The sequence below is a fragment of the Oncorhynchus masou genome, chromosome 19 (genome assembly GCF_036934945.1).
Source record: "Oncorhynchus masou masou isolate Uvic2021 chromosome 19, UVic_Omas_1.1, whole genome shotgun sequence".
Lineage (NCBI taxonomy): Eukaryota > Metazoa > Chordata > Actinopteri > Salmoniformes > Salmonidae > Oncorhynchus > Oncorhynchus masou.
Window position 1 is genome coordinate 8,065,656 of NC_088230.1, and position 15,480 is coordinate 8,081,135.

Genomic DNA, 15,480 nt, shown 5'->3' on the forward strand with positions numbered 1-15,480 from the left:
CTTTGGCTCAGTAGCGACGACGAGAGAGAGGAGAGCCACTCGAATCCTAATGGAGTGAGAGCCCCAGGGAGTGTGGAGGGGGTCTTTCAGTGCTGCTGGGGAGGTGGACATCTGACTTCTGTGGGTGGTGCTGTGCACTGGACAGGAGGACAGGAAGGGCCCAGGCAGTCTGCCATCAGCCTGAACAGACATCTTCATAGAGGGGAGGGGCGTTGTGTTTCAGTACAGAGACAGCATAGATGGGGTAAGGTTGTCTAAGAAGATGAGGGGGGTGGGGATACCAATGAGCCCCAGAGCTGGATTTGACAGAGGTACTGTAGATCTACATCGGTCATTGTTGTACAGTGCAAGAAGACCAACTGCTCTTTCCTAACCTCCCACTCATGTTGAAGCTGCGCTGAGAAATCACACTATGATGGTATAATAAGGTATCAAAAGGTATACTGCTGGTCACATTAATTCAGTCAGAGAGATTGAGAGGAGCAGATTTCTAGACTATAATATGTGTGTTGTCCTATACCCACTGGGGGGCACTTTAAAACTACTCCTGGCAAACACATAACTTTTTGTTGCACTCACCTTCCCCCTAAAAAGGCACCTCTCTCTTCAAGCTATGGAGAGGTAGTTGGTTTATGAAAAATATAGCGTATAAGTGACCTTCAAGCGCATGCACGTACAAACACGTACGTTTGTACAGTTGAAGTCGGAAATTTACATATAATTAGGTTGGTGTCATTTAAACTCGTTTTTCAACCACTCCACAAATGTATTGTTAAACTATAGTTTTGGCAAGTCGGTTAGGACATCTACTTTGTGCATGACACAATAAGGGTGTTACGGATACAGTTATCCTGTGTGTGTGTGTATCCTGTGTGTTTCTTTTCTCTCCTTTTCCCCTCTCAGGTGAAAATCATCACTCCCCAATCAGTCAACAATCAATCATCAATCAGAAGACACACCTCCTCCTATTTCCTGACCTATCACAGTTCCTTTCCCATGGTTTAAAAACCCCATCATTTGCTTGTTCTAGAGCCCAGCTCAGCTCAGCTCAATCTCTCTGTAAATGTCATGTTTGTAGGTCTCTGTGTTTCACTCTCGCTTTGTGTCTTAACCTCTCTTTTGTTTAAGCACCTCATAGCACTTTGTCATCACCTGTGAGTATTGTTTTTTGTTATGTACTTGAGTGAAGACCCAAAAGCGGTTTAACAGAAACAGAGTTCTTTTAATGAAAAAACAGGAATGGCATAGATCCACTTCCGACGTTGTCAATGGCACAATAGACTACCCGCAGAGAGGGCGACAAATGAAACATAAAGTCCCTCTGATGAATAGCTGGGTAGGTCCAGCACGTCCCGAGAGGGAACCCAACTCCTCTCCTCAGGACCGTACCCCTCCCAATCCACTAGGTACTGATGACCACGGCCCCGAGGACGCATGTCCAAAATCTTACGAACCCTGTAGATAGGTGCGCCCTCGACAAGGATGGGGGGGGGAGGGACGAGCGGGGGCGCGAAGAACGGGCTTAACACAGGAGACATGGAAGACCGGGTGAACGCGACGAAGATATCGCGGGAGAAGAAGTCGCACTGCGACAGGATTAATGACTTGAGAAATACGGAACGGACCAATGAACCGCGGGGTCAACTTGCGAGAAGCTGTCTTAAGGGGAAGGTTCTGAGTGGAGAGCCATACTCTCTGACCGCAACAATATCTAGGACTCTTGGTTCTACGCTTATTAGCGGCCCTCACAGTCTGCGCCCTATAAAGGCAAAGTGCCGACCTGACCCCCTTCCAGGTGCGCTCGCAACGCTGGACAAAAGCCTGAGCGGAGGGGACGCAGGACTCGGCGAGCTGAGATGAGAACAGCGGAGGTTGGTACCCGAGGCTACTCTGAAAAGGAGATAGACCGGTAGCAGACGAAGGAAGCGAGTTGTGGGCGTACTCTGCCCAGGGGAGCTGTTCTGACCAAGACGCAGGGTTACGAAAAGAAAGACTGCGTAAGATGCGACCAACAGTCTGATTGGCCCGTTCGGCTTGACCGTTAGACTGGGGATGGAAGCCGGACGAGAGACTGACGGAAGCCCCAATCAAACGGCAAAACTCCCTCCAAAATTGAGACGTGAACTGCGGGCCTCTGTCCGAAACGACGTCTGACGGAAGGCCATGAATTCGGAAAACATTCTCGATAATGATCTGAGCCGTCTCCTTAGCAGAAGGGAGCTTAGCGAGAGGAATAAAATGAGCCGCCTTAGAGAATCTATCGACAACCGTAAGAATAACTGTCTTCCCCGCTGATGAAGGCAGTCCGGTGATAAAATCTAAGGCGATGTGAGACCACGGTCGAGAGGGAATGGGAAGCGGTCTGAGACGGCCGGCAGGAGGAGAGTTCCCAGATTTAGTCTGCGCGCAGACCGAACAAGCAGCGACAAATCGACGCGTGTCACGTTCCCGAGTGGGCCACCAGAAACGCTGGCGAATGGAAGCGAGCGTACCCCGAACGCCGGGGTGGCCGGCTAACTTGGCAGAGTGGGCCCACTGAAGAACGGCCAGACGAGTAGGAACGGGAACGAACAGAAGGTTCCTAGGACAAGCTCGCAGCGACGGAGTGTGAGTGAGTGCTTGCTTTACCTGCCTCTCAATTCTCCAGACAGTCAACCCGACAACACGCCCCTCAGGGAGAATCCCCTCGGGGTCGGTGGAGACCTCAGAAGAACTGAAGAGACGAGATAAAGCATCAGGCTTGGTGTTCTTTGAGCCCGGACGATAAGAAATAACGAACTCGAAACGAGCGAAAAACAGAGCCCAACGAGCCTGACGCGCATTAAGTCGTTTGGCTGAACGGATGTACTCAAGGTTCCTATGGTCAGTCCAAACGACAAAAGGAACGGTCGCCCCCTCCAACCACTGTCGCCATTCGCCTAGGGCTAAGCGGATGGCGAGCAGTTCGCGATTACCAACATCATAGTTACGTTCCGACGGCGATAAGCGATGAGAAAAAAACGCGCAAGGATGGACCTTGCCGTCAGAGAGGAGCGCTGAGAAAGAATGGCTCCCACGCCCACCTCTGACGCGTCAACCTCAACAACAAACTGTCTAGAGATGTCAGGTGTAACAAGAATAGGTGCGGATGTAAAACGATTCTTGAGAAGATCAAAAGCTCCCTGGGCGGAAACGGACCACTTAAAGCACGTCTTAACAGAAGTAAGGGCTGTGAGGGGAGCTGCCACCTGACCGAAATTACGGATGAAACGACGATAGAAATTCGCGAAGCCAAGAAAGCGCTGCAGCTCGACGCGTGACTTAGGAACGGGCCAATCAATGACAGCCTGGACCTTAGCGGGATCCATCTTAATGCCCTCAGCGGAAATAACGGAACCCGAGAAAAGGGACAGAGGAGGCATGAAAAGTGCACTTCTCAGCCTTCACATAAAGACAGTTCTCTAAAAGGTGCTGGAGGACGCGTCGCACGTGCTGAACATGAATTGGGAAAGACGGTGAAAAAATTAGGATATCGTCCATGTAAACGAAAACAAAAATGTTCAGCATGTCTCTCAGGACGTCGTTAACTAGTGCCTGAAAGACAGCTGGAGCGTTAACGAGGCCGAAAGGAAGAACCCGGTATTCAAAGTGCCCTAACGGAGTGTTAAACGCCGTCTTCCACTCGTCCCCCTCCCTGATGCGCACGAGATGGTAGGCGTTACGAAGGTCCAATTTGGTGAAAAACCTGGCTCCCTGCAGGATCTCGAAGGCTGAAGACATAAGAGGAAGCGGATAACGATTCTTAACTGTTATGTCATTCAGCCCTCGATAATCCACGCATGGGCGCAGGGACCCGTCCTTCTTCTGAACAAAAAAAAACCCCGCTCCGGCGGGAGAGGAGGAGGAGACTATGGTACCGGCGTCGAGCGATACAGACAAATAATCCTCGAGAGCCTTACGTTCGGGAGCCGACAGAGAGTATAATCTACCCCGGGGGGGAGTGGTTCCTGGAAGGAGATCAATACTACAGTCATACGACCGGTGTGGAGGGAGAGAAGTGGCCTTGGAACGACTGAACACCGTGCGCAGATCGTGATACTCCTCCGGCACCCCTGTCAAATCACCAGGCTCCTCCTGTGAAGAAGAGACAGAGGAAACAGGAGGGATAGCAGACATTAAACAGGTCACATGACAAGAGACATTCCAGGATAGGATAGTATTACTAGACCAATTAATAGAAGGGTTATGGCGAACTAGCCAGGGATGACCCAAAACAACAGGTGTAAAAGGTGAACGAAAAATTAAAAAAGAAATGTTTTCGCTATGATTACCAGAGACAGTGAGGGTTAAAGGCAGCGTTTCACGCTGAATCTTGGGGAGAGAACTACCATCTAAAGCGAACAAGGCCGTGGGATCCCTTAACTGTCTGAGAGGAATGTCATGTTCCCGAGCCCAGGTCTCGTCCATAAAACAGCACTCCGCCCCAGAGTCTATCAAGGCACTGCAGGAAGCAGATGAACCGGTCCAGCGGAGATGGACCGGAAAGGTAGTGCAGGATCTTGAAGGAGAGACCTGAGTAGTTGCGCTCACCAGTAGCCCTCCTCTTACTGATGAGCTCTGGCTTTTACTGGGCATGAGGTGACAAAATGACCAGCGGAGCCGCAGTAGAGACAGAGGCGGTTGGTGATTCTCCGTTCCTTCTCTTTGGCCGAGATGCGGATACCCCCAGCTGCATAGGCTCAGCACCCGAGCCGGCGGAGGAGGGTGGCAGTGATGCGGCAGGTGGCAGTGATGCGGAGAGGGGGGCAACGGAGAACGCGAGCTCCTTTCCACGAGCTCGGCGACGAATATCAAACCGTCGCTCTATGCGAATAGCGAGAGCTATTAAGGAGTCCAGGCTGGAAGGAACCTCCCGGGAGAGAATCTCATCCTTAACCTCGGCGAGGAGACCCTCCAGCAAACGAGCGAGCAAAGCCGGCTCGTTCCAGTCACTAGAGGCAGCGAGAGTGCGAAACTCAATAGAATAATCCGTTATGGATCGATTCCCCTGACATAGGGAAGACAGGGCCCTGGAAGCCTCTTCCCCAAAAACAGAACGGTCAAAAACCCGTATCATCTCCTCCTTAAAGTCCTGATACTGGTTAATACACTCAGCCCTCGCCTCCCAGATTGCCGTGCCCCACTCACGCGCCCGTCCGGTAAGGAGAGAAATGACGTAGGCGATGCAAGCTGTGCTCCTGGAGTAAGTGTTGGGCTGGAGAGAAAACACCACATCACACTGAGTGAGGAATGAGCGGCACTCAGTGGGCTCCCCAGAGTAACATGTCGGGTTATTGATCCTGGGCTCCGGAGACTCGGAAACCCTGGAAGTGGGCGGTGGATCGAGGTGGAGTTGGTGAACCTGTCTTGTGAGGTCGGAGACAATTCAGACAATTCCTCCTCGTGTCTGCCTAGCATCGCTCCCTGGATCTCGACGGCGGAGTGAAAAGGGTCCGGAGCCGCTGGGTCCATTCTTGGTCTGATTCTTCTGTTATGTACTTGAGTGAAGACCCAAGAGCGGTTTAACAGAAACAGAGTTCTTTTAATGAAAAAACAGGAATGGCATAAATCCTCTTCCGACGTTGTCAATGGCACAATAGACTACCCGCAGAGAGGGCGACAAATGAAACATAAAGTCCCTCTGATGAATAGCTGGGTAGCGGCGACAGGCTGCAGGTCGCTCTGGGTCGGTGCGGGTCACAGAGGAACGGTGGTAGCTGATCACACGTAGCATATGATGAACTGGACACGGTGCAAACAAAAGATAGTTAGTAGTGTACAGGATGCACCTGCCAGGCAGACTCCGACAGGATAGGACTAGGAGGAAGCAAACGAGACGATAGCTTGCTTCTGGCATGAGAAACACAAACGAGAATCTGACACCGAAAGTAGCAGGAACAGAGAGAGAAATAGAGACCTAATCAGAGGGAAAAAAGGGAACAGGTGGGGAAAGGGTGAACGAGCTAGTTAGGGGAGATGAGGAACAGCTGGAGAAGGAGAGAAAGAGAAGGTAACCTAATAAGACCAGCAGAGAGAGACAGAGTGAAGAGAAAGGACAGGAACAGACATAATAAGACATGACAGTTTTTGGTTATGGTGTTTGTGTTTTTGTTGCTGTTGGGAAAAGGGGGAAACCAAGACAAGTCGCCCATGGGCATACACTACCCGTAGGTGAACTTTGTTAAATACACTAGTTAGAACTGGGCGGACCACCCACTGTATTTTTGGTTAGTTAGTTAGCTGTTGTTGAAGTAGGCTAGTCTAGCTTAGGGGTGGTTTTGAATACTTATTGTTTATTTCCTTGGGTCCAACTCAGCCCCTTTTCCTGCTCCCCCCATTACCGTGTGTTTATAAATAAACCTAGAGTTTGACGGTAGATTTCTGTTGTCGTGGTTATTTCATTCACACTTTTACTTTGTCACAATAATAATTTGCATGAGTTATGTTACGAGTCTCATTACCATCCCCCCTAGACTGTCGGGCCAAAAGGGATTCGTAACAAAGGGGGAGGCTTGCAAGCCAAAGAACACCATCCCAACCGTGAAGCACGTCGTTATGTGAATTATGTGAATATATTGAAGAAACATCTCAAGACATCAGTCAGGAAGTTTAAGCTTGGACGCAAGTGGATCTTCCATATGGACAATGACCCCAAGCATACTTTCAAAGTTGTGGCAAAATGGCTTAATGACAACAAAGTCAAGGTATTGGAGAGGCCATGACAAAGCCCTGACCTCAATCCTTTAGAAAATGTGCGGGCAGAACTGAAAGAGTGCGTGCGAGTAAGGAGGCCTTACAAACCTGAATCAGTTACACCAGCTCTGTCAGGAGGAATGGGCCAAAATTCACCCAATTTATTGTGGGAAGCTTGTGGAAGGCTACCCAGAACGTTTGACCCAAGTTAAACAATTTAAAGGCATTGCTACCAAATACTATTTGAGTGTATGTAAACTTCTGACCCACTGGGAATGTGATGAAAGAAATAAAAGCTGAAATAAATCATTCTCTCTACTATTATTCTGACATTTCACATTCTAAAAATAAAGTGGTGATCCTAACTGACCTAAGACAGGGAATTTTTACTAGGAGTAAATGATAGGAATTGTGAAAAACTGAGTTTAAATGTATTTGGCTAAGGTGTATGCAAACTTCTGAATTCAACTGTATGAACACACACATATACATACACACAAACAAACGCACCTCTTCCATCTCTCAGGTTCTATCAAGCACATGTTTCAGAAATGTCTCTTTCCTTGCAACAGCCAGGGAGAAGGAAGGTTACAACTTTTTGTGCTGAGTGCAGATGTCCCATGCACCTGCTTGGTAGCTAGGCGGAGTTCACACTTCCCCCACTGGGACATTATTACACTGGTTATTAATAAGACTGAGAGCACACTGCCTTTTGTGCTGTCCTCCATTTTTTAAACATTTATTTTGCAATACAATTTGGGTTAAAGTTAGGGTTAGGGTAAGCATAGGGACATCCCAAGGATCCAAGATAGCGTACCATAAAGTTTTGTTATCTTATGTTTTTATCAAGCCAAAACTACGAGATGAGTCACAAGATAAGTTTCAATATCTGTATGTCTTCTGTTTTACGCTGACAAACACAATACATGAGTTTAGAGTCAAGTAAGTAGGTCATGTTCAGGTATTATAACAATGTGTAGGAGTTAGGACTGGCGCTGATTGTCATATGATTCATCCTCATTGAAGCGTCAGACTAGAAAAATAACGTTTGAGAGAGACATTGAAAACCAAGACATTACCACCTCTCCCTTACTACCTGTCTGTTGTTTGGAGCCAAAAAAGGGGAAGTGTGTTGGATACCGCTGCGGTTAGTCTACGGAGCTGTGTCGATGGAGGTGGAGCCATATGGCAGTGAGGATCCAGAGAACTGTCAAAATCTGCCAAGACCAGAGGCGTCAATGAGGAATGAGATGTCCTAGGAAGGGCAACACACATACACACTCACAGACACAACAACAAAAACACACATAGGCACTTACAGACACAAGCTAATCACTTTGTTAGCAAACTACTCCCCCTTTCGTTCATACCAACTTTCTCCATGTCTCACTTGTCGCTCTCTCCCTCTCTCTCTTCCTGTCATCTCTCCCAGATTACTGTTGTGTGTATGTTAGCGACCACTGTATGTTAGCGACCACTCCAGTCCTATCAGTTAGACTGGTTGAATATGAGCCTCAGACAAGCCTGGATATCTCCAGACAGTGTCAAAGCACGACACTCCAAACATGTGTGGGACAACCAGGGAAATTACCACTAGCCAAACAAACCCTGTTGGTGTAGAGAAGAGATTATTCTAACTATTAACCCCCGAAGCCAGGTTAACAATTCTATAATCACTTATTCATTTTGTGATGTGTAGTAATGATTCAAAGTTATGCTTTTTTTTGCCTTTAGGCCAATTTCAAAGATTAAATCATTACTTATTCCATCTTGCTTAGGTGGGGCATGAACAGATCTATTGGAGTATATTAAGTGGATACCTATTTAGATACAGATCAGAAGATGGATGAATGAATAGATGGATATATAGAGATATTTTCAGATTGATGCTTGTGCTGTTGCCGCGCAGCAGAGTGACTCCTGTCCAAACATGTTGTTCAGGCATTCCACAGACAAAACGACTACTGTTCCTTCCCACTCTTTATTTAGCCCACTAGACCATAGCAGCTACAGATGTAGGATCTTAATTTAAGCCAGTCTCCAACAGCAACAGGAAATGTGAATTATTATGTGGATTCTAATTAATAAATATTTTGTTGGGGGGGGAAGTCTGAAATCTCAAAATGGAAATTACATAATTTTAAACCTCAAATACACTACAAGTTAAGATTGACTGGGTTGCAGGCAAATACTCCTGCAACAATGTGGTCAAATTAAGATCCTACACCTGTACACACACACGTGCCTAGTAGTACCAGCTACAAATCGGGTCAAAAATATGGAATTACCCCCAATCCACACAAACACACTCAAGCATACTTGCAGACAGCCACAACTCACAATCTGCAACAATGTGGTCAAATTAAGATCCTACACCTGTACACACACACACACGTGCCTAATAGTACCAGCTACAAATCGGGTCAAAAATATGGAATTACCCCCAATCCACACAAACACACTCAAGCATACTTGCAGACAGCCACAACTCACAATCTGGAATCCCTTTGTCAGTGTGTGCACGCATACATACACACACAGTGATTTAATTCACTTTTTCAAGTCTCATTCGCCTCATTTCCAGAGGCATTTTCTAGTAACACTGTGTTTTTTTTTTACTTTTAATTGATTTCTTGTCACACATGGTGTTTTATGCTCCAACAGATCCAATTAAAATGCACTCAGCCGGAACATCTGTGTCAATCTGTATTTAGAATAGAGATATGTTCAGTGATGTCATGCAACCCTGTATGACCAGGGTTAGGGAGTAATGGACTACAAAAAACGGTAACTGTAATCCGTTATGTTACCAACAAAAATATTGTAATCAGATTACAAATACTTTCGAAAAACTAGATGATTACTTTGAGGATTACTTTTAAATTTAGAAAGGATGTTTGCAAAGAAATTCTTGGGACACTTCTCTGTTTTCTCAATGATATTCAAATCAGCATTGAAAAAAGGTGCAAGTTTAAGTTTGTTCCACCTAAGCCAGTCTGACCACAAGTCAGAGACCACTATGGTGACACACCAAATGTGTTTGATCGATTGCGGGAAAAGAGCAGGAATAGATTTTTGTAGGCGACAGTCCAAGGTATGTCTTCCAATGGTGCGACTGCTGTCAGCATCCAAAGATTATCCAACTTAAATAAACACTTGGAGGAAAGGAAGACATCAGTGGTGTAGTCTATGGTGATACGCATATTGCTTATTATTGATATCGATTTAGCACATTGATGTGAATCACACTGCTACTCTCTCATTTAGCTATGTGCGCCTTACGGATTGTAGTTGTTGTGGATGGCTATCTAAATGTGTATTTGAACCCAATAATGGTTGAATTCAACGAGTTTTAGTTGCCTATCAATCATTGTTTTTGAAACCAGTGGACAGCCAGTAAAAAATGTGCTCCTGCAACAGCTGCATTGTGCAAATCCCAGCCTATGGAATAAAAATTGCGCTTTAATTGCTCAATCTAATTCATGCTGATAAAAAAATGAATCCATAGGCCTAACGGACACATGCTCAAACTCGTACACTTTTGATAGACTTAAAGGGGCAATCTGTAATTAATACATCAATTTTTGGACATATAAATATATATATATATATACTGTTGAAGTTGGAAGTTTACATACACTTAGGTTGTAGTCATTAAAACTAGTTTTTCAACCACTCCACAAATGTCTTGTTCATTATCTATAATTTTGGCAAGTCGGTTAGGACATCTACTTTGTGCATGACACAAGATATTTTTCCAACAATTGTTTACAGACAGATTATTTCACTTATAATTCACTGTATCACAATTCCAGTGGGTCAGAAGTTTATACAGTATACACTAAGGTGGCTGTGCCTTTAAACAGCTTGAAAAATTCCAGCAAATGATGCCACGGCGTTAGAGGCTTAATAATAATTGAGTAAATTGGAGGTGTACCTGTGGATGTATTTCATGGCCTCCCTTCAAACTCAGTGCCTCTTTGCTTGACATCATGGGAAAATCAAAAGAAATCAGTCAAGACCTCAGAAAAAAATTTGTAGACCTCCACAAATCTGGTTCATCGATGGGAGCAATTTCCAAACGCCTGAAGGTACCACATTATTCTGTACAAACAATAGTGAGCAAGTATAAACACCATGGGACCACACAGCCGTTATACTGCACAGGAAAGAGACACATTCTGTCTGCTAGTGCAAATCAATCCCAGAACAACAGCAAAGGACCTTGTGAAGATGCTGGAGGAAACAGGTACAAAAGTATCTATATCCACAGTAAAATGAGTCCTATATTGACATAACCTGAAAGGCTGCTCAGCAAGGAAGAAGCCACTGCTCCAAAACCACCATAAAAAAGCTAGACTACGGTTTGCAACTGCACATGGGGACAAAGAACGTACTTTTGGGAGAAATGTCCTCTGGTTTGATGAAACAAAAATAGATCTCTTTGGCCATAATGACCATCGTTATGTTTGGAGGAAAAAGGGGGTGGCACCATCATGTTGTGGGGGTGCTTTGCTGCAGGAGGGACTGGTGCACTTCACACAATAGATGGCATCCTGAGGAAGTACAATTATGTGGATATATTGAAGCAACATTTCAAGACATCAGTCAGGAATGTAAAGCTTGGACACAAATGGATCTAACAAATGGACAATGACCCTAAGCATACTTTCAAAGTTGTGGCAAAATGGGCTATCAACCAGATTACTTTTTCTCCGTATTCCCCAAGGTGTCTACAGCATTGTGACGTAGTTTTACGCATTTATGTTGAAGAATACCCGTAAGCGGCTACATTGCGCAAGTGGTCACCTGATGCTCTCAGAGTGATTCTCGCGTAAAATACAGAGGTAGCCATTATTCCAATCTGTCCTACTGAAAAACCAATTGTCCCGGTGGATATATTATCGAATAGATATTTGAAAAATACCTTGAGGATTGATTATAAACAACGTTTGCCTTGTTTCTGTCGATATTATGGAGCTAATTTTGAATATTGTTCAGCGTTTTCGTGACTGCAATTTCCGGGAGATTTCTCAGCCAAACGTGAAGAACAAACGGAGCTATTTCGCCTACAAAAATAATATTTTTGGAAAAAAGGAACATTGGCTATCTAACTGGGAGTCACATGAGTGAAAACATCCGAAGCTCATCAAAGGTAAACTATTTAATTTAATTGCCTATCTGATTTCCGTGACCAAGTTACCTGCTGCTAGCTGGACAAAATGCTATGCTAGGCTATCAATAAACTTACACAAATGCTTGTCTAGCTTTGGCTGTAAAGCATATTTTGAAATTCTGAGATGACAGGGTGGTTAACAAAAGGCTAAGCTGTGTCTCAATATATTTCACTTGTGATTTCATGAATAGGATTTTTTTCTAGGAATATTTCTGTACGTTGCGTTATGCTAATTAGTGTCAGTCGATGATTACTCTCCCTCATGCGGGATGGGGAGTCACTAGAGGAGGACACCAAAGTCAAGGTATTGGAGTGGCCATCACAAATCCCTGACCTCAGTCCAATAGAAAATTTGTGGGCGGAACTGAAAAAGCATGTGCGAGCAAGGAGGCGTACAAACCTGACTCAGTTACACCAGCTCTGTCAGGAGGAATGGGCCAAAATTCACCCAACGTATTGTGAGGAGCTTGTGGAAGGCTGCCTGAAACGTTTGACTCAAGTTAAACAATTTAAAGGCAATGCTACCAAAAAATGACCCACTGGGAATGTGATGAAATAAACAAAAGCTGAAATAAATCACTCCCTACTATTATTCTGACATTTCACATTCTTAAAATAAAGTGGTGATCATAACTGACCTAAAACAGGTAACTTTTAATTGGGTTAAATCTCAGGAATTGTGAAAAACTGAGTTTAAATGTACTTGGCTAAGGTGTATGTAAATTTCCGACTTCAACTGTATATATATCCATTGATTCTTGAGGAATATAACTATTAAATGCTTCATGTGCTTAGTTCAACCGTCACACTCCATGAGAACCCAAAATATAAGCTGTTTCTTTCCAATGTTTGTAAATGTAAACAAACACTGTAAAGCCTCATAACATGGTTCAAATAATAATTTTGATATCATGGATGGTCAGTCCTTGCATCATTAGCTTTGTCTATTAAGTCACTTGGCTCTGTCACAACCTCACATGGTCTCTCCTATCATTGCTATGCAGACGACACACAATTAATCTTCTCCTTTCCCCCTTCTGATGACCAGGTGGCGAATCGCATCTCTGCATGTCTGGCAGACATATCAGTGTGGATGACGGATCACCACCTCAAGCTGAACCTCGGCAAGACGGAGCTGCTCTTCCTCCCGGGGAAGGACTGCCCGTTCCATGATCTCGCCATCACGGTTGACAACTCCATTGTGTCCTCCTCCCAGAGCGCTAAGAACCTTGGCGTGATCCTGGACAACACCCTGTCGTTCTCAACCAACATCATGGCGGTGGCCCGTTCCTGTAGGTTCATGCTCTACAACATCCGCAGAGTACGACCCTGCCTCACACAGGAAGCGGCGCAGGTCCTAATCCAGGCACTTGTCATCTCCCGTCTGGATTACTGCAACTTGCTGTTGGCTGGGCTCCCTGCCTGTGCCATTAAACCCCTACAACTCATCCAGAACGCCGCAGCCCGTCTGGTGTTCAACCTTCCCAAGTTCTCTCACGTCACCCCGCTCCTCCGCTCTCTCCACTGGCTTCCAGTTGAAGCTCGCATCCGCTACAAGACCATGGTGCTTGCCTACGGAGCTGTGAGGGGAACGGCACCGCAGTACCTCCAGGCTCTGATCAGGCCCTACACCCAAACAAGGGCACTGCGTTCATCCACCTCTGGCCTGCTCGCCTCCCTACCACTGAGGAAGTACAGTTCCCGCTCAGCCCAGTCAAAACTGTTCGCTGCTCTGGCCCCCCAATGGTGGAACAAACTCCCTCACGACGCCAGGACAGCAGAGTCAATCACCACCTTCCGGAGACACCTGAAACCCCACCTCTTCAAGGAATACCTAGGATAGGATAAGTAATCCTTCTCACCCCCCCCCTTAAATGATTTAGATGCACTATTGTAAAGTGGCTGTTCCACTGGATGTCAGAAGGTGAATTCACCAATTTGTAAGTCGCTCTGGATAAGAGCGTCTGCTTCTGCTAAATGACTTAAATGTAAATGTAAATGTATTAATCTGAGAGTAGTTCAATTTCTCTAGGCCCATCCCTTACTTAGCTTTTTACCAAAACAGAGGCGGGGTGCCCATTTTGTTATTGTTTCATCTGTGGATTTGCCCTTTAAACAGCTGCATATTTTCAAGATATCAAAGTGTCACTAACAAAAAGGTAGCATATGGCATTCATATTTCACATGCAAATAGCACTTTTCAGTGGTACTCAAAGTATGCCATTCCATGAGCGCAACTTGAATCAATGAGCCCAATCAGTCCTCCATGACAACAAAATCTTAAACTACGAAGTAGGGGTGGCTAATAAATCCTTCTTCTTGGGGTCATGCTCAGGTAAAACAATCTATATCTCCATATTTCCAAGTCCCATTCTTGAACATCAAGGGGTTAGAAGAAGCCTACATAACTAACCCATGAAGTAAAATGTAACATCCATATGGTCAGCTATGTAAACTTTAACGTTGATTTATCCCTCAATAAATTATGTTCAATTGGTAACATACATTTTTGTCTTCTTCTAATGCCTCTTAATAAGGGGAAAGTAATCTAAAGGTAACTGAATGTAATCAGATTACGTTACTGCGTTTGGGTAATCCAAAAGTTACAATTTTGGACAGGTAACTAGAAAATGTAACGGATCACATTAAGAAAGTAACTTACCCAACCCTGTAGAACTAATGTCTGTATTGAACATTGTTGACTCTGGTGATGGTATGTTGTTCCATCCAAAACAGGTTATTAGGAAGATAATCATGAATATTTACACTTCATCCAGGTAAAACATGTAGGACAGGACTCACAAGCGTATACTGTAGCACTGAATTTGCTGTGTTTCCTCAGATCCCCACAAAGGGGCAATGTTGAGGTTTTCAGCAAGGTAAATTAGTTAGGATTTTGTGTGCTGTATGTGTACATGTTTAAGAAAAGTTATTACTGCTCGTGTGTGCTTGTTTGACCATTTTAAGTCTCTCTGTGTGTGTGTGCGCATGGTGTGTGTGTATGCAAGTGTCTGACTGTGTGTGAATGCGTGCGTGCGTGCGTGCATTGGTTTGTGTTGTGTGCGTATGTGTGTGACCGATATAGGGGTTCTGGGGTATGGATTATCTTGCACCAGGCCTTATTCATGAAGGCTAGCCTTTCTGAATAAGTGTGAGGCGGAGGGGAGAAAGGCTGCATTGTTATGGTCCAGATGACTGTCAGAGGTGACTTCGAAAATAGATTAATTCGCAGGGGGCTTAGGAGAAACACAGTTGGAAAAACCAACCCGCAGACCATGACTACGATCAAGCTCTTTAATGGCAGTCAAAGGGTTAAAGGGTTTTATTACATCAAAATGTCATAAGCATTCACACACTGATATTGAAGCGTCATAGGCATTCCCAGTGATATTAAAGTATAAAATGCATTCACGCTGATATCAAAGTGTCATAAGAATTAATTTCACACTAACATTAAATGTTGAAAGACCTTATCAAATGTAGGATTACATTTCACAAGTCCAACTATAAAGTAAACCTGAACACTGGTATTCAGCACTGTATTCAGGATCAAGATGTCATGTTTTATGTGAATCTCGCTCTCCCTCCTCCGC